The sequence below is a fragment of the Schistocerca nitens genome, chromosome 5 (assembly GCF_023898315.1).
Source record: "Schistocerca nitens isolate TAMUIC-IGC-003100 chromosome 5, iqSchNite1.1, whole genome shotgun sequence".
Taxonomy (NCBI): domain Eukaryota; kingdom Metazoa; phylum Arthropoda; class Insecta; order Orthoptera; family Acrididae; genus Schistocerca; species Schistocerca nitens.
The window spans coordinates 98,246,977-98,266,320 of NC_064618.1; the positions used below are offsets into that span (position 1 = coordinate 98,246,977).

Sequence of the window (19,344 nt, forward strand, 5' to 3'; positions counted from 1 at the left end):
AATGGTGTTATTATTAACGTCCATGTTCATCAGGTACATTTTAGTGATGTGAGATAAAGTATGTGTTGTGGCTAACCTGTGATGGTTCAATACATATCGCTGGTGTGATCGTCGATTGTTTCATGTTTATTTACTCTGTCGTTATCTCGAAAATATTCGTAATTAGTTCTGTTTCTTGAGTCTCTGTTTTGTTGAAGTATAATAATGAGTAAAAGTAAAGTTATTATCCCCTGAAGGCTTTTAAGAAAAGGAGAAATGTTGAAAAGCCAAAGGTATGTGTTATTACTGTAAACAATAAAGACGATGAAAATCCCCAACATAGCTTGTGTCCCAAAGAAGAAGACAGTTGGTGTAAATATAACAAAGGATTGCTAACTGGTGAAGTGTACACTCATAAGCATAGTCTGCCTCATGCAATAATGGAGGTGATAAAACCTATTTTCAGAGACTTAGCAGCACCTGAACTGTTGAAAAAGTGTATTCACGGAAAAACTCAAAACCCCAATGAAAGTGTGAATAGTGTTATATGGTCGAGAATCCCCAAGACTGTATTTGTTGGAATAGAAACACTTCACTTTGGTGTGTATGATGCTGTTGCGACTTTCAATGATGGCAACATTGTAAGGTGCAAGGTATTTAGAAATATGGGAATGAAGATAGGTTCTAACATGGTACGAGCGATGCTTCCTTTAGACAAGGAACGCCTTCGGGCTGCAGACAGGGCTGTAAAGAGTCTACAAATACAAGCAAGAGTAAACAGGAGGAGGAACAAGAGGAAGCTGGAGGAGGAGTTTGCAGAGGATGAAGATAATCCATCCTATGGACCTGGAATGCACTAAAAAGTTAATCCAATCTTTGTCGCTCAATTCCCAAAACTTTTATTTTCTCATATTAATTACATGTTTTCTAAGGATCTTCCAAACATATTTGTTTCAAACTTTCAGTAAATGTTACACAGTACCTTCTGCATAATTTAACACAGCCTTTTTCCAAAAAACTGTATATTTTTGAATATATAAATAAAAAATTGCAAAAAATGTTGTGAATTTTCATTACAATTGAAAAAAAATCATCTTTAATAACTGAACTAAAATTTTGTAAAATCCCTGTGTTAAGTTGTAGCCCATATTCCAATAAATAATCTGTAAAAAGTTCAACTTCCTACCTCAAATACTTTGTGAGGAAAGATGTAATTTATAAACGTTATTTTAACATTGCAAGTATAGGGCGTTCCGGAGCCCCTTAATATTGTAGCTAATTAACTCACCTTTCATAAATATTTGGCAGAATGCAATATCTGACAACAGGTTACAGGTTCATTCCCCGATGTTGGGGAAGTGTTCCACAGGAAAAAATTACAAGATCGGTTTCAATGAGTACGACAGAAAACTGTAACTTTCGGCCTGTAGCAGGAATATGACCGGATTAGTTGTACTGAAATGGGGCCACGATCGGCCTTCGTGTTAATGTAATGTAAATTGCGAGGTCCGACTTCAGTAAGTCGAAAATCCAGAGCCAGTGAAAGCCTGTCGTCAGAGCTGCGGCACACCGATCGAATCAAAACGTGGATGCGAAAGGATTGCGGACAGCGCGCCCACGCTTCATCTCCGCGCAAAGCGCTGCGCTGGCCGCCGCCTGTTGGGGCTCAGCCGCAGGTGACGTCACTTCCGTCCTTCCCGCGAACTCAACCGCGACTTATTTCGGACCGCGTGCGTCACGTGGACTGAAGGGCGCCCGCCCTGTAACTGCCCTGCGCTGCCTGTGCCGTGTGCGCCCTGAGGATGCCGCAGGCAGCAGCGGCCGACACAGCTCTCTCTCTGTCGCTATCCATTCAGCACAATCAGTTACACTTTCAGTGCTTCCATTAATCCTTATCGGGCGCACTTTCTTCTCGAGTACAATGATGTCACTCCATACCAAGAACTTCCGTAACAGCCAACATGTGTCATAAACCATGTTCCCAGTCGTTAAAATGAATGGACAAAAACCGTCTGGATCGCTATTCCTTTTATTAATAACTAGCAGATTCTTTCTGCCGAGGAGATTAGCTTCAGATCTATGTTGGGAAATGGAAAGAAAAGACAGACAACAGTATAAAAACATGGAAAGTCTGATGTTACAAAAAAATGGTTCAACCGCACGGCCACACCCTGATATTACAAACACTACCATTCAGATGTGCCACAAATAGCACCAAATCATCATGAATCCATACATACCTGTTGTCAACAGTGGTACGAATACAAGTATCAATGTTTAACGAAATTAGTTCCTAATGAAATGGCTTTCGGCTTGGTTCAAATGGATCTGAGTACATATGAGGTCATCAGTCCCCTAGAACTTAAAACTACTTAAACCCAACTAACCTAAGGACATCACACACATCCATACCCGAGGCAGGATTCGAACCTGCGACCGTAGCGGTCACGCGGTTCCAGACTGTAGCGCCAAGAACCGCTCGGCCACCCCGGCCGGCTGTTCGGCATTAAGATATCTGACGATGGCCTAAGAGGCCGAAAGCCGATTCATAACGAACTAATAAATATTATCGTAGAACATTAATACATTATATTCAAGTTATTATCGAGCACAACAGAAGCCGAAGTATGAGTCCCAGAAGAATACCATTTTGATGCTCGCCGTTTTGGAACTCACTGGGTGGCGCATGCTGTCGCTTGTGCACCGATAAAGAGTTCCCGCACAGATAGCCGCATGTCTTAGCACGTTCAGCGGCCCCAGATCAAATCCGCCCCGTGGATTAACGGCGATGGCTGGGGTACCAGCCAGGTGGGATCTGGCATTTAGGCGGTTTCCCAAATTCCACTAGGTGAATGACGGGCTGGTACCGCAGGTACACGACTCGCAAACGTTCGGACGCTTTCACATGAATAACACTACTTGCAGAGTTGTGGTACACAAATTTCGTCCTCGTGAAAGAGGGGGGGGGGGGGGGGAAGGTAAAGGGGTGGCAACAGGAGGGGCATATCCAACATTAACAAAGCTAATAACACCGCCGTATATACGGGATAAAGGGAAAAGAAGAAGAAGGGATACCATAAACAGTTAACTGTATGCACGAACGTTCCTCGTAAATAAGTCTATTATCAGAATACTTGCACTGGTTACTGATACTAGCCATAATATACAGACAAGAAAATGTGGCAGGGAACTGTAATTTAGAATATGTACAGATTGCATCCTCATTTTGACAGTCAAAGGAAGCTGCAAGCTGATGTATTTTACTTATGTAATTTTTTGGTGGATCTTCAGCTTTTTGACTCGTTTGGTGTGTTTTGCTACGAATTATTTCTCTTCTGTGCGAACATCTTCATCTCGCAGAATTATTTGCGTCGTAAATCGTCAATCATTTGTTGGAAGTGCCTCAGTCTTTGTCTTCCCCAACAGTTCTTATTCTCTATAGCTCCCTCTGGTAGCAGAGAACTAATTTCTCGATGTCTTAAGACTATCCCACCATCCTGTCCCTTCCTCTTGACAATCCGTTCAGAAAATTCTAAGGAATGTTATCTATGCTTTCCACTTTGTATGACCATAAGTCTTCCACAGCTTTCTTAAACTACACTACTGGCCATTAAAATTGCTACACCAACAAGAAATGCAGGTGATAAACGGGTATTCGTTGGACAAATATATTATACTAGAACTGACATGTGATTACATTTTCATGCAATTTGGGTGCATAAATCCTGAGAAATCAGTAGCCAGAACAACCACCTCTGGCCATAATAACGGCCTTGATACGCCTGGGCATTGAGTCAAACAGAGGTTGGATGGCATATACAGGTACAGCTACCCATGCAGCTTCAACACGATACCACAATTCATCAAGAGTAGTGACTGGCGTATTGTGACGAGCCAGTTGCTCGGCCACCATTGACCAGACGTTTTCAATTGGTGAGAGATCTGGAGAATGTGGTTACGTAGGCTTTCCCGGCGTAATAAGTCTTGAAAGTCTCTTCGGGTGTGCTGCCGGATCCTACAATCAACTTGAATCGATATTTCGGCGATCCAGCTGGTCGCCATCTTCAGGAAAATGCTGCTTCTCCTGATGAGTCCCGCTGAGAACTGACGCCAGGCTGCAAATCGACGTCCCATATAGGCCAGGGTTCAGTACACGGCGCATGCGCCGCCCATCACGGATGCTGCCCTCCCAAGACAGGGAGGTGGCGCCGCCGTTAGTGGAACACTGCTGGCAACGATATATCGCAGCGCCGCACCAAAGAACGTTCAGTCTTGATGCGAGACAATACAGGATTCCACGTCTTGCTAAGAGGAAGCCCATCGTCTCTGTTGATTAAATTATCCGCCAACCTAATTTCTATCGCCTCTTTATAGACACTGTTCCAAAAACCGGAAATGTTGGCAATTACCACAGTTTCATCAAATTTCATACTGTGTCCCTCATTTAGGCAGTGTTCTGCTACTGCCGATTTTTCCGGCTGTTGTAGCCTCGTATGACGGCGATGTTCCACACACCTGTCGTGCACTGTGCGAATCGAACGGCCAACGTAAGCTTTCCCACACCGACACGGAATTTTCTACACACCGGGTTTCCGAAGCCCCAAATCATCGTTGACAGAGCCGAGTAGCGCCCTAATCTTAGAAGGTGGGCGGAACACACTCTTAATGTTAACATTCCGTAAAATTCGTCCAATCTTAAACGATAAGCCTCCAGCATAAGGAAGGAAGGCCACAGATCTATGTTCCTCTTCATGCACCTCCGGAGATGGTCCAAACTACATAGCCCGACGAATCTGCTTCTCGGTGTATCCGTTTTCCTTAAAAACAGTCATGAAATGCTCAAGTTCTTGGGTTAAGCTGTCTGCATCGGAAATGGCAATTGCTCTCCGTACCAAAGTCCTAAGGACGCCACTACGATGGTGTGGTGGATGACAACTCTTAGGATGCAGATACCAATCTGTGTGTGTCGGCTTTCGGTAAATACTGTGTCCCAAAGTTCCATGTGAATTTTTGGACCACTTCAACTGTCTTCATCCCCGTATCAAATTTACTATGGAGGTTGAAAATGATGGGATGCCTCCATTTTTTGGACGTAATGGTTTATAAAAAACCAAATGGAACTTTGGGACACAGTGTTCTTTCATGATCTGGAGAATGTGCTGGCTAGGGCAGCAGTCGAACATTTTCTGCATCCAGAAAGGCCCGTACAGGACCTGCAAGGAAAGGTAGGAGACGAGGTACTGGCAGAAGTAAAGCTGTGAGGACGGGGCGTGAGTCGTGCTTGGGTAGCTCAGTTGGTAGAGCAGTTGCCCGCGAAAGGCGAAGGTCCCGAGCTGGAGTCTCGGTCCGGCACACAGTTTTAATCTGGCAGGAAGTTTCATTATGGAAAAATATTTGTTTTGATGTCCCCTACGACCTCCCAGAGTCTGTCGATTTTAATAGTTTTCGCCCTGTATAAACGCTTAGTCATCTGAAGCTTGTGTCACCTTCCTTTCCGGCCACGCCGTGCATATACCATAAATTGGGATGAAATAAGTGGAGACGAGTAGGCGCGGTCCCCTTGTAAGTATACCACCTCTTCCAGTGGTTCTTGAACAGCGTATTCGCTGTCATTAGTTGAACTACAATCTCTTGAGATACCTCCTGATATCGTGTCCGACCTCTTTTTGCCGAGGCATGGACCCAAGGAAGTCCTCTGCAGAAATAATGAGTCGTGCTGCCTCTATAGCCGTCCGTAATGCCTGTGCAGGGTTTTGTCACGAATTGACCTCTCGTTCATGTTCCATAAATGTTCGATGGGATTCATGTAGGGCGGTGTGGGAGACCAAACCATTCGCTCGAACTGTCTACAATATTCTTCTAACAAATCGCCAACAATTGTAGCCTGGTGACATCGCGATACTCATCCATAAAAATGGTTTCCAAATAGGCAAACATGACCATTGTCACTTTGTGGTTCATCTGGACCAGAGGTCTGAGTCCGTTCCGTGTAAACACAGCCCCCATCATTATGGAGCCACCACCAGCTTGCACAGTCCTTCTTGACAACTTGGTCCATGGCTTCGCGTGGTCTGCGCCACACTCTAACTCTACTGTAACCTCTTACCAACTAAAATCGGGTCTAGGTTTCAACCAATATGGTCACGAGCCCAGGAGTGGAGCTCCAGGCAATGTCACGCTGTTAGCAAGGCGTTCACCGTAGTCCCATTTTGGTTTCTGTGGTTGTTTCACGCAGTGTTGCTTGTCTGTTAGCGTTGTCTATTGAGATGACAAAAGTCGTGAAAAGGCGATATACACAGATGGCGGCAGTATCGCGTACATAATCTATAGAATGACTTGCACTGATGAAGCTGTCATTTGTATTCAGTTGATTCATGTGACAACGTTCTCACGCGATTATGGCGGCACGACGGGAATTGAGAGATTTTGAACGCAGAGTGCCAGTTCGAGCTAGAAGCGCGGGACATTCCAGTTCGGAAATCGTTAGGGAATTCAATACTCCGCGATAGTATCAAGAGTCTAACGAGAATATCAGATTTCCCTTCTCATTCCTGGCACTAAGCGTATATTATCCTGTAACTCTATCTTCTAGTCCTTCCCATACCACAATGTCCCAGTTACTCAAGGCTATTGGATTTTACCCTCCCTTTAAAAAGACGTTATATAACCCCCATGTCTTCGTCTTTTGCTTGTGTCTCCTGCTGAAGTATTGTTGTCGGCGCTTATTTTCTGTTGATTTTGATGAGGATAACCTAGTCAGTGAACTGTTCACAGTAACTCACTCTCTGCCCTTGTTACCTATTCATAAGGAATCTTAATCCTCTTACCCTATATTCTCAACAGTCCTTCGTTCCATTTAGCATTACCAACAATACTATTTCTGCATTTTGGCTTTGAATTTCCCTTGTCCGATTTTCTAATTTCACATATAGACTTCTGATATTCTACGCAGTGACTCGTAGTATGTCACCGTTTCCCTGGTTAACCATTCTGTTTCTCATGGTTACACCTATCCCAACCCCCCCATCGGCGCCGGCCGAGTGTGGCCGAGCGGTTCTAGGAGCTTCAGTCTGGAACAGCGCGACCGCTACGGTCGCAGGTTTGAATCCTGCCTGGAGCATGGATGTATCTGATGTCCTTAGGTTAGTTTAAGTAGTTCTAAGTTCTAGGGGACTGATGAACTCAGATGTTAAGTCCCATAGTGCTCAGAGCCATTTGAACCATCTGAACCCCCATCGGCAACCTCCTCCTTGAGATTCGAAAGGGGCGCCAATCAGTAATGTTTGCCAGTGAAGAGATCATCATGACATTTTTAATTACGGGCCGCAAGTCGTGTGGATAAAGATTTCCGTTACCTTCTGCATCGTCATGCCGTTGATCATTGCAGGTTTTTCGGCCTTTTGTTTGCAGTTTCTCACTAGAAGCCACGGCAATAGAGCCTTCCGAACTTTTGTCCTCTACTCCGCCCTCCTTGACAAGGCCGTTGGTGGAACGAGGGTGCCTCCACACACCGAAAGTCTGCGGGCTGCTATCGCTGATGATTTCAGTTCAAAATTTAAGTAGTGATTTTGATCGAAGCAAGGGACAGAAAAGAATCGTTTTATTTTATGACCAAATTTTGTGTTTATTTTCCAATTTAAAGTTTTTTGTCAAATTCTGTGCTATTTTTTCGCCAAATTAGTCATTTTTTTGTCAAAAAATTGTTATTTTTTCTGAAGTTACTTGTTTTTTGTGAAATTACTGTTTTTGCCAAATAACTTGCTACTTTTTGCCAAATTACTCGTATTTTTGGCAAATTACATATTATTTTTGCCAAAGTCGATGTTCCTTTTTTCAGTGCCGACGGGCCCGCATCTCGTGGTCGTGCGGTAGCGTTCTCGCTTCCCACGCCCGGGTTCACAGGTTCGATTCCCGGCGGGGTCAGGGATTTTCTCTGCCTCGTGATGGCTGGGTGTTGTGTGCTGTCCTTAGGTTAGTTAGGTTTAAGTAGTTCTAAGTTCTAGGGGACTGATGACCATAGATGTTAAGTCCCATAGTTCTCAGAGCCATTTGAACCAGCCAGTGCCGACGTAATTTTTTGGGCAAACTCGAATCTGTTGTTGTTTTTGGAATGCATAAAATTTTTTCGATATTTGTCTCATATTTTTGGCAAATTCTTTGTTACTTTTTGCCAAATTCATTATTTTTTGCCAGTTTCGTTGCTTTTTTCGTCGTCTCGTCAGAGTTCCTTTCCGGGGAAACGATTTTGAAATTAGGTATACACATCAGTCTTGAGGATGCCAGAAGTCAAGATAAAATTTTAGCATTTGATAATTATCAGTTACGAATATTAGTAATCTGCTGTCATCAGATTTATATATTTTTATACGGAAAAATTACGAACGTTACCGTATCTGGTAAAAATTGCCGAATTTCGTTATTTCGCTAAAATCCGATAATTTCGCGTTATTGTTATCGCGAAACTTTTTTTTCCCTAAGGGTAGAACATTAACATAATTTAGCGCAGGTGAAAAGAGCAACTGTAACAGATTTTTATCCCTCACATTAAAAAAAAATGTTTGCATTCAAAATATTATAATGTAGAGCACACATCAGATCAAAACTGACGCTGAGATCCGTTCCAGTAGAGAGTAGACGATACTGTGACAAACGCTGTGAAGTAGACGCAGAGAGCGCGCGCCGGTTGTGTTCGCGTCCGCTTGGCGGCAGCACCTTCTGGGCCCTGTCAATGCCGGACGACGCGCTCTGCTGGACAGGCGTGCCAGCCCCTGTTTGGCACCTGTCCGCTTTGCACTGGAGCGAGTCGGAGCGAACATAAACGAATGCGCATTCGCAGACAATTCGCCAATGTTCACTATTATTCTGCGAACGAGCGTATACACGAGAGGGAACAGACGAGAACTCTAGATAACGAACATAGCCTGTGACCATTGCGTTGTTGTTTTTGGAGCTAACAATCGGCAAACACGATGCAACACTATACATTTAGAACCACAACGCAAACTTTGACATTAAAAGGGAATTAATTATTTTGCATGGCGAGCACACTGTTTTTAACGAAGTAACTAAAATGGCTCACGTAAAAGAATAATTTAGGTGCCTCAATCTGTACGTAGAATGCTTGGAGGTAGAGCAGGTAACAATGAATTGCAGCCACAGTCAAAAATTTAGCACATTTGTCTTTCGACGCTATACTCTGGCCTCTTATTACAATTCAGGACGAAATTGAAAAGCAGAACACTATTTACAGACGGCCAAAAAGACATGAAGAAAGGGTAGCGTTTACACTCTGGTTATTAGCAGCCGGAGACATTAACGTCAGTGATTGTTTCGTATGTCGATTCTTCTGTACGTAAGACAGTTTCCGATGGCTGAAATGACATGTACGAAACACTTCAAAGGGTGTTATCGAAGTAGGCCTACGAGTTAGTAAGATAACGTCTATCAAATATGATTAATGAAATGTGATATGTCCATAGGCCCTGTCACATAAACTACTAGTGATAAAATGTACTATATAGTTTGTTAGACGGCAGGTAAGCCATTTTTATTTACCATTAAAAATCTCTAGCATGAAATTGATGCATCAGTCATGTGGTTACAGACAGCATCATCGTAAGAGAATGTTCACATCTTCCGTAAATTTTAAATTTTTGTCAGCGTAACAGGTGTGTATTCGTACTTGTTTACTGTCAAGAAATTTATTGCGCATTTCCTATTTAATAAAAAGAATTACAAAATTTGTGCTTTTTCACTCCGTTCTAACGTCCCCAGTGGAATCTTTAAGTGTTTTGTGAATTTTCTAAGAATCTTGTTTGTCTTTCTTCAGCATTTGCTCTGTGGATCTGTTGAATTCCCGAACTACCTGTGGTATCTACACTGAAGAGCCAAAGAAACTGGTACGTCTGCCGAATATCGTGTAGCGTACCAGCGAGCACGCAGAAGTGCAGCAACACTTGATTAACTTCTGAAACAGTGTTGGAGGGAACTGACACCATGAATCTTGCAGGGCTGTCCATAAACCCGTAAGAGTACGATGGGTGGAGATCTCTTCTGAACAGCATGTTGCAAGGCATCCCAGATTCACTCTGTAATGTTCATTTCAGGGGTGTTTGGTGGCCAGCGGAAGTGTTCAAACTCAGAAGAGAGTTCCTGGAGCCACACTGTAGCAATTCTGGACGTGTGGGGTGTCTCATTGTCCTGCTGCAATTGCCAAAGTTCGTCAGAATACACAAAGACATGAACGGCTGCAGGTGATCAGCCTGGATCCTTACGTACGTATCACCTGTCAGAGTCGTATCTAGACGTATCAGGGGTCTCGTACCACACTTATTGAAACTGCACACGCCCTACACCGTTATAGAGCCTCCATCAGCTTGAACAATCCACTGCTGACATCGAGCGTCCATCGATTCATGAGGCTGTCGCCATACCCGTACACGCCCATTCGCTCGATACAATCTGAAACGAGACCCGTTCGACCAGACAACATGTTTCCAGTTACCAGCAGTCCAGTGTCGGTGTTGACGGACCCAGGCGAGGCGTAAAGCTTTGTGTCGTGCAGTCATCAAGGGTACACGCGTGGGCCTTCGGCTCCGAAAGCCCAGGTTCGCACGCTGACACTTGTGGATGGCCCAGCATTGAAATCTGCAGTAATTCTGTCACGTTGAACGATTGTCTTCAATCGACGAAATCCTTGACTTAACGCCGGCCGCAGTGACCGAGCGGTTCTAGGCGCTTCAGTCTGGAACCGCGCGACCGCTACGGTAGAGGGTTCGAATCCTGCCTCGGGCCTGGATGTGTGTGATGTCCTTAGGTTAGGTTTAAGTAGTTCTAAGTTCTAGGGGACTGATGACCTCCGATGTTAAGTCCCATAGTGCTCAGAGCCATTTGAGCCTTAACGACCAAGAGCAGTAACATTTGCGTAGAGTTACCACTGCTAACAGGCAAGAGATACTGCTTGGAATAACCGAAGAAATCAATGTGAGACGTACGACGAAGAACAGCGTGGCGAAATTTGACGTTAATGGACTAAGGCGGCAGAGGACCGACGCGAGTGCCTTTGCTAACAGCGCGATATCGTCTGCAGTGCCTCTCCTGCGCTCGTGACCGTATCTGATGTACCCTAGACCCCAGTCACAACTGTGGTCTGCTCATATGAGTCCCGATTTCAGTTGGTAAGAGCTGATGGTAGGGTTCGAGTGTGGTGCCGGCGCAGGCCCCACGAACTCATGGCCCCATGTTGTCTACAAGGCACTGTGCAAGCTGGTGTTGGCTCTGTAATGGTTTGGGCTGTGTTTACGTGGAATGGACTGGGCCTTCTGGTCCACCTGAACCGATCGTTGTCAGAAATGCTTGTTCCGGCTACTTGGAGTCCAATCTGCAGCAATTTATGGACTTCATGTTCCCAAACAACGATGGAATTTTTGTGAATGTCTGTCGGCCATGTCAGTGGGCCGTTCGACATGAGTCCCAGCAAACATTTATGTGACATAATCAAGAGGCCAGTTCGTACATAAAATCCTTCAATGGCCACGCTTTCGCAATTATGGACGGCTGTAGAGGCAGCATGGGGCAATATTTCTGCAGGGGACTTCCAACGACTTGTTGAGCCCTTACCACATCGAGCTGCTGCACTACCCCGGGAGAAATGAGGTTCGACACGATATCAGGAGGTATTCCATGACTATTCTCACCTCAGTGTATGTGTCCCACCTAACTCTACCACATCATGTGTTTCCAAAACGGAAGAAAATGTGAAAAATGCAGTTGGCTAGGGATGCACCTATGCCAGGGACTCACACAATGGGTAGGAATGCATAGTCCACAAATGGAAGCAAACACATTCAACACAAAGTTACGTTTTTTTAAGGGGCACACATATGTGTTTTTTTAATGGAAGGGAAAACTAGAGGTACGAACTTAGTGATTGCAGACTTGTTTTTACTGTTCTGAACCTTGTACCTTTTGTAGTACGCAGGCTTTGAAGGATGGCAACAGCGCGACAGTTTTGCCGTAATGCGCACACACGGCAAGGATAGCCTATGGCAGGTTCAAAATGGTTCAAATGGTTCTGAGCACTATGCGACTTAACTTCTGAGGTCATCAGTCGCCCAGAACTTAGAACTAATTAAACCTAACTAACCTAAGGACATCACACACATCCATGTCCGAGGCAGGATTCGAACCTGCGACCGTAGCGGTCGCTCGGCTCCAGACTGTAGCGCCTAGAACCGCACGGCCACTCCGGCCTGTGGCAGGCTTACGGCATTAAAGCATTACGGCAGCAGCGATGGCAATGTTTCCATTATTTAAAGTCTTAGGCATTCCAGAAGGTGTAAGGTTTAGAGAGGAGAACCCACTGATTCTGCCTGAAGTTTTAATTTCAGTAGAAGAAAACATAAATGTGCCATTTAAAAAAAAACCTAACTTTGTGTTGAAATTCATCTTCATTAACTTGTAGGAATTATGCGTTCCTGTCCATTTTGTGAGTCCCCGACAGAGGTGTATCCTTGGCCAGTAGAATTCTTCATATTTTTTCATCTCGAAAATACACTAGATGGCAAAATTTGGTGGGACAACTTGTATGTATACATTCCTCACACCACCGAGGTGCCCATTGCTATCTGAGGCGTCCATGAATATTTCTCATATGAAAACCTGAAAAGTACAAAGTTCTCTTTGCTCACACATACACATCTTGCTGTTGGAATACTCACAAACTCCCGTGTATTTAGTTGGTTATTCATGGCGAAATCAAAACTAACGATAGTGGAAGTGTTTTGTGGTACGGGACGTCATATCATAGCCTGCCTCTGGCAAGCCTCTGATAATGTGTTAGGGCATTCTTTGTTTTGCCACCCAGCTCAGTTTCTTTCTTTCTTCCAACGTATTTTGTAACGTAAGCGGACTGAGTTACGAAGGGAAGGCATGATATATTATAATATTATAATTTTTATTCTTTGATATACAACTGCCTAGGTGTCAATTACCGAAAGGGTACAATTACCAGACGATTTAATCGCGCCCTATGAACAACGTGATAATGCAGCGCAAGCGAGGAATTGATAATAATTACAAGTAGAGAACAACAGTGGAGAAAGAGAGAATTAATCCGGGAAGGAGAATTTTAGACTTCGCGCAGAACAAGGATCGACTCTAGGAATTTTTATAAAAGAGTGAAGTTGGATGTTTCTAGCACAGAATTGGAATTTTCAGAAATATAAATATTGTAAAAAGAGAAGTGAAACTCATATGAACAACAAGAAGACAAGGCATAAATGTTACAAAACGTGAAAGTTTTATACTAAATGTAGTTTATAACACCGTAAAATGGGATTACTTTAGTGATCAAGGGATCACAAATTTAGCATTGGAGGGCAGCGTGGAGGGTAAAAATCGTAGAGGGAATCCAAGAGATGAATATACTAAGCAGATTCAGAAGGATGTAGGTTGCAGTAAGTACTGGGAGATGAAGAAGCTTGCACAGGATAGAGTAGCATGGAGAGCTGCATCAAACCAGTCTCAGGACTGAAGACCACAACAACAATAACATTGGTGCTTTTGCAGGTAAAAAAAGCTTTAATCTTTTTATCCGCGAAAGTTACGTCATTAGCGTGGACGCATTCACAATGTGCAAAGAACGACTGAGAAGGACGTGAGTTCCACGAATTAATATTGTGTCAGCAGCACTGGGCTTGATGTTAGTCGTAAATACTTAACTAGCTGTGAGTCTTCAGGTTTTCGCGGCGCAATGACTGCTCCATTAAGTTTCGGGAATGCAGCCGCATGTATTCTGCTTCTTCTTCTAATATTTCGGCTGTATACCTTTCAGCCATCTTCAGAGAGAGCCGTACGGCTCTCTCTGAAGATGGCTGAAAGGTATACAGCCGAAATATTAGAAGAAGAAGCAGAATACATGCGGCTGCATTCCCGAAACTTAATGGAGCACTTAACTAGCTGTTATGTATGGCTGGCTCTGAGCACTATGGGACTTAACATCTATGGTCATCAGTCCCCTAGAACTTAGAACTACTTAAACCTAACTAACCTAAGGACATCACAGACATCCAAGCCCGAGGCAGGATTCGAACCTGCGACCGTAGCGGTCGCGCGGTTCCAGACTGTAGCGCCTAGAAACGCTCGGCCACTCCGGCCGGCGTCTAGTGTTTACTAGCAGGTTTTTGTTGTTAAAAGAAAATGACATAATTTAGTAAATGTTGTGTTCTTTATAAGAGAACTGCAAATAAACCATACTGTACCTCCCAAGGTCCACAGCAAACTAAATAAACACAAATATGTAACTTTTTAGTTATTGCTCTTTTGGCACTATATAAACTCCGTAATATATAAACGTTAATATTCGCACTCATCCGACATCGTGTTCAGAAGTGTCGCTCGCTGGCCGCTTGGGGGCGCTGCTATCGCTGGAAGTAACAAAAACGAGGCGGATTGTCGCGACTGCTATGTTAGACTGTGTCTCTGATGCAGCAACTGAAGAGTCTTACGAGGTGCACTCAAGTTCTAAGGCCTCCGATTTTTTTTCTCCTGACTGGAAAGAGATAGAAACATGCGCATTGTTTTAAAATGAGGCCGCGTTCATTGTCAATACATCCCAGAGATGGCAGCACCGTACGGCAGATGGAATTTTACCGCCAGTGGCGAGAATGAGAACTGTTTTAAATACTTAAAATGGCGACGTTTTCCTTACTTGAAAAGTGTGCAATCAGTCGTTTTCTGAATTTGCGTGGTGTGAAACCAATTGAAATTCATCGACAGTTGAAGGAGACATGTGGTGATGGATTTATGGATGTGTCGAAAGTGCGTTCGTGGGTGCGACAGTTTAATAAAGGCAGAACATTGTGTGACAACAAACCGAAACGACCTGGGGCTCACACAAGCCGGTGTGACGACATGATCAAGAAAGTGGAGAGAATTGTTTTGGGGGATCGCCGAATGACTGTTGAACAGATCGCCTCCAGAGTTGGCATTTCTGTGGGTTCTGTGCACACAATCCTGCATGACGACCTGAAAATGCGAAAAGTGTCATCCAGGTGGGTGCCACGAATGCTGACGGACGACCACATGGCTGCCCGTGTGGCATGTTGCCAAGCAATGTTGACGTGCAACGACAGCGTGAATGGGACTTTCTTTTCGTCGGTTGTGACAATGGATGAGACGTGGATGCCATTTTTCAATCCAGAAACAAAGCGCCAGTCAGCCCAATTGAAGCACACAGATTCACCGCCACCAAAAAAATTTCGGGTAACCGCCAGTGCTGAAAAACTGATGGTGTCCATGTTCTGGGACAGCGAGGGCGTAATCCTTACCCATTGCGTTCCAAAGGGCACTACAGTAACAAGTGCATCCTACGAAAATGTTTTGAAGAACAAATTCCTTCCTGCGCAACAAAAACGTCTGGGAAGTGCTGCGCATGTGCTGTTTCACCAAGACAACGCACCCGCAACAGTTTCTTCGTGATAACAACTTTGAAGTGATTCCTCATGCTCCCTACTCACCTGACCTGGCTCCTAGTGACTTTTGGCTTTTTCCATCGAATGAAAGACACTCTCCGTGGCCGCACATTCACCAGCAGTGCTGCTATTGCCTCAGCGATTTTCCAGTGGTCAAAACAGACTCCTAAAGAAGCCTTCGCCGCTGCCATGGAATCATGGCGTCAGCGTTGTGAAAAATGTGTATGTCTGCAGGGCGATTACGTCGAGAAGTAACGCCAGTTTCATCGATTTCGGGTGAGTAGTTAATTTGAAAAAAAAATCGGAGGCCTTAGAACTTGAATGGACCTCGTACATTGGTAGTCCAGGTAAATCATCGAGACTTGCCAGTTACAGGTTTATACCAATGAATGTGTCCAATGTTACAGTGTGGAAGGTATATTTAAACGGTTGTCATTCAAACTCTACAAATTGAAACTGTTGTAAGTTCGAAGACAAAAAGAGAGAGCTGAATTTTGTGTAGAAATGTTTGAGAAAATGCTGACTAAAAGATCATTTTCATAATAGAATTGTGTTGAGTGGCGAAGCCTCCTTTCATATTCGTGAATCGGTATAATGTGCGGATATGGAGTGAGCAGAAACCACATCACGTAATCGAACGGGTAAGGGACTCGCCTAAGGTAAACGTTTTTTCCCCTGTAAGCTGTAACAATATTTACACTCCATTCTTTTTTTGCCGTGTCAACTGGCATATCATACCTTGACATGCTTGAACATTATCTAATGCCTCCGTTGCAACAGGCTATGTGCACAGAGTTTATTTTCCAGCAAGATGGCGCGCCACCACATTATCGTCGTGAAGTTATCACGTATCTTCTCAGGGATGCCCAGACTCGAATTGGTCGTGGTGAAAAACAAAAAGGCCATTACGAATACTTGATTTAATTCCAATGCACTTCCGTGTATGGGGCTACATTGAAGACATATTGTCTGTTCGTCCGCTCCCTAGAAATGTCGACAGGTTGCGACAGCGGATAACACAAGTAGTTGGCACCAGACATCAGGACTTGCTTCATAGGGTTTGGCAGGGAACTAATTACAGGTGGGACATTTGTTGTTACAAAAGGTAACAACACTGAATACTTGTAAATAAAATTTGAAAATATACAGTATTCAGTGCTGTATCAAACATTTCTGTTTGTTATTTATCATCTTCACAATCAAAGGTTACTTTTGTATTGCTACAAAGGGACCCTGTCACAATGGTAAAACAGGTTCCCGTGATATCACCAAAGATAGGCACAGCTAGGATTGACTACACTTGGGTGGGTAACCGCCCGGGCCTGCCAAGCGCTGTTGGCAAGCGAGTTGCAGTCAGCCCTTGTGAGGCCAATTCAGGAGCTATTGACCTAGGAGTAGAGGCTATGGTCACGAAAATTGAGAAGGCAGAGAGAGCAGTGTGCTGACCACATACTCCTCCTCATCCACATCCGCATCGAATGATGCCTCCGGCCTGACATGGCGGTCGGTCGGTTGGTGGCGTTCAGCCATCCGAGGCCTGTTCGGACAGAGGGAATTTGTATAGCTAGTTTAGAAACATCCTATATATAATTAAAAGTAATGTCCTTACTTCCTTCAGGTGAACCTGAATCTAGTACTATACCTGAGAATTTCTCTTCATTAAGAATGACGTAGTGTGCAAGTAACTCTCCAATCCAGTCACACAGTCCAGAGAGCTTTCCAAATGGAGAAACAGGCAGTGTGGAGCTGAGAACTATCGTGTGGCACGTAGACAAAGCCGTCGCAGGCTAGGCGAGGGCGTGGCTGCCGGCCGCTGCATTTATCAGCTCTGCGGCAGCGCGTCGGCATCACTGGCCACGCCCACCTCGTATGCCGGCCACGCCAGCCTTGCATGCCGACTGCGTCCTCAGCTCGCTGGCTACTCGCACCTACAGTCTCAAATCGCGCGTCGGTATCGATACTAGTGTGGGCTAGGGAATCTGAGACGAAAACGTCGTCCTGTGTGCCCTTCTGAAATACAAATTTTACCCAGAAAGCGAAGAGCAACATCATGATACCATAGAAGAGCGCAAACTGAGGAGCCCGATTAGCGAAAATAAAGACTGCAACTAGTCATAGTTTATTATTTAACACGTGAAACATATACAGGTTATGCTGGCGGGGGTGGTCAATATTCAGGTACATCAGAGGAACGATCATTCGAAGCAGAAGAGTCTACATCTACATCTACATCCATACTCCGCAAACCACCTGACAGTCTGTGATGGAGGGTACTTTGAGTACCTCTGTCGGTTCTCCCTTCTATTCCAGTCTCGTATTGTTCGTGGAAAGAAAGATTGTCGGTATGCCTCTGTGTGGGCTCTGATCTCTCTGATTTTATCCTCATGGTCTCTTCGCGAGATATACGTAGGAGGGAGCAATATACTGCTTGGCTCCTCGGTGAAGGTATGTTCTCGAAACTTCAACAAAATTCCGTACCGAGCTACTGAGCGTCTCTCCTGCATGGTCTTCCACTGGAATTTATCATCTCCGTAACGCTTTCGCGATTACTAAGTGATCCTGTAACGAAGCGCGATGCTCTCCGTTGGATCTTGTCTCTCTCTTCTATCAACCCTATCTGGTACGGATCCCACACTGGTGAGCAATATTCAAGCAGTGGGCGAACAAGTGTACTGTAACCTACTTCCTTTGTTTTCGGATTGCATATCCTTAGGATTCTTCCAATGAGTTTGACTGGCTTCTGCTTTACCGACGATCAACTTTATATGATCATTCCATTTTAAAACACTGCTAATGCCTACTCCAAGATAATTTATGGAATTAACTGCTTCCAGTTGCTGAACTGCTATATTGTAGCTAAATGATAAAGGATCTTTCTTCACAGCACATTACACTAGTCTACATTGAGATTCAATTGCTGTTCCCCGCACATTGCGTCAATTCGTTGCAGATCCTCCTGCATTTCAGTACAATTTTCCATTGTTACAACCTCTCCATATACCACAGCATCATCCGCAAAAATCCTCATTGAACTTCCGATGTTATCCACAAGGTCATTTATGTATATTGTGAATAGCAACGGTCCTACGACACTCCCCTGCAGCACACCTGAAATCACTCTTACTTCGGAAGACCTCTCGATTGAGAATGACATGCTGCGTTCTGTTATCTAGGAACTCTTCAATCCAATCACACAATTGGTCTTATAGGTCATATGCTCTTACTTTGTTCATTAAACGACTGTGGGGAACTATCGAACGCCTTGTGGAAGTCGAGTAAACATGGGCTCTAAAATGCATACCTTACGAGCTATGAGCACTTGTTGAGTAGAAGAGATTTGTTTCACAGCATTGAAGATGAAGTGTTAAAAGCTTTTACGGTATACGTTTCAGAGCCCATATCTACTGGACTTTTTTGCTTTGAGTGATTGTTCCTGTCATATTCCTTAATGCTGACCATTCCTCGTGAGAGCCAGTGTGAAATGCGCCAAGAGTGTGCTTTTAAAGTCAAACTAACAATGTATTGAAGGAAATTTCAAGAATTGCAATAATATTCCAGCAGGTATTTCGAATGACTTTTTGCTATTATTATTGCTATTGTTGAGTCATCAGTTTGGTAGCTGGTCTTATGCAGCCCTCCACGGGTCCTCTCTTGTTTCAATCTCATCATCTCATTGTCAGAGTAGCACATGCACCCTACATCCACAATTATTTTTTGGATGCTTTCCAATCCCTGTCTTCTCCCAAAGCACAGCCCTCTACAGTTCCCTGAAGTACCACAGATGTTATTCCCTGATGTCGTAACACGTGTCCTATCATCCTGTCCCTTCTTGTCGTCAGTGTTTTCCACGCATTCCGTTCTTCGCCGATTCTGCAGAGGAACATTCTCCACG

General features: G+C 44.3%; 1 protein-coding gene across 2 annotated transcripts in view; it reads left to right on the forward strand.

The window, feature by feature from the left end:
* The window catches only part of LOC126260076 (inositol 1,4,5-triphosphate receptor associated 2-like), a 720,512-nt gene that overhangs the window by 265,556 nt on the left and 435,612 nt on the right, over positions 1–19,344 (forward strand). The gene's annotated exons all lie outside the window — the stretch shown is intronic.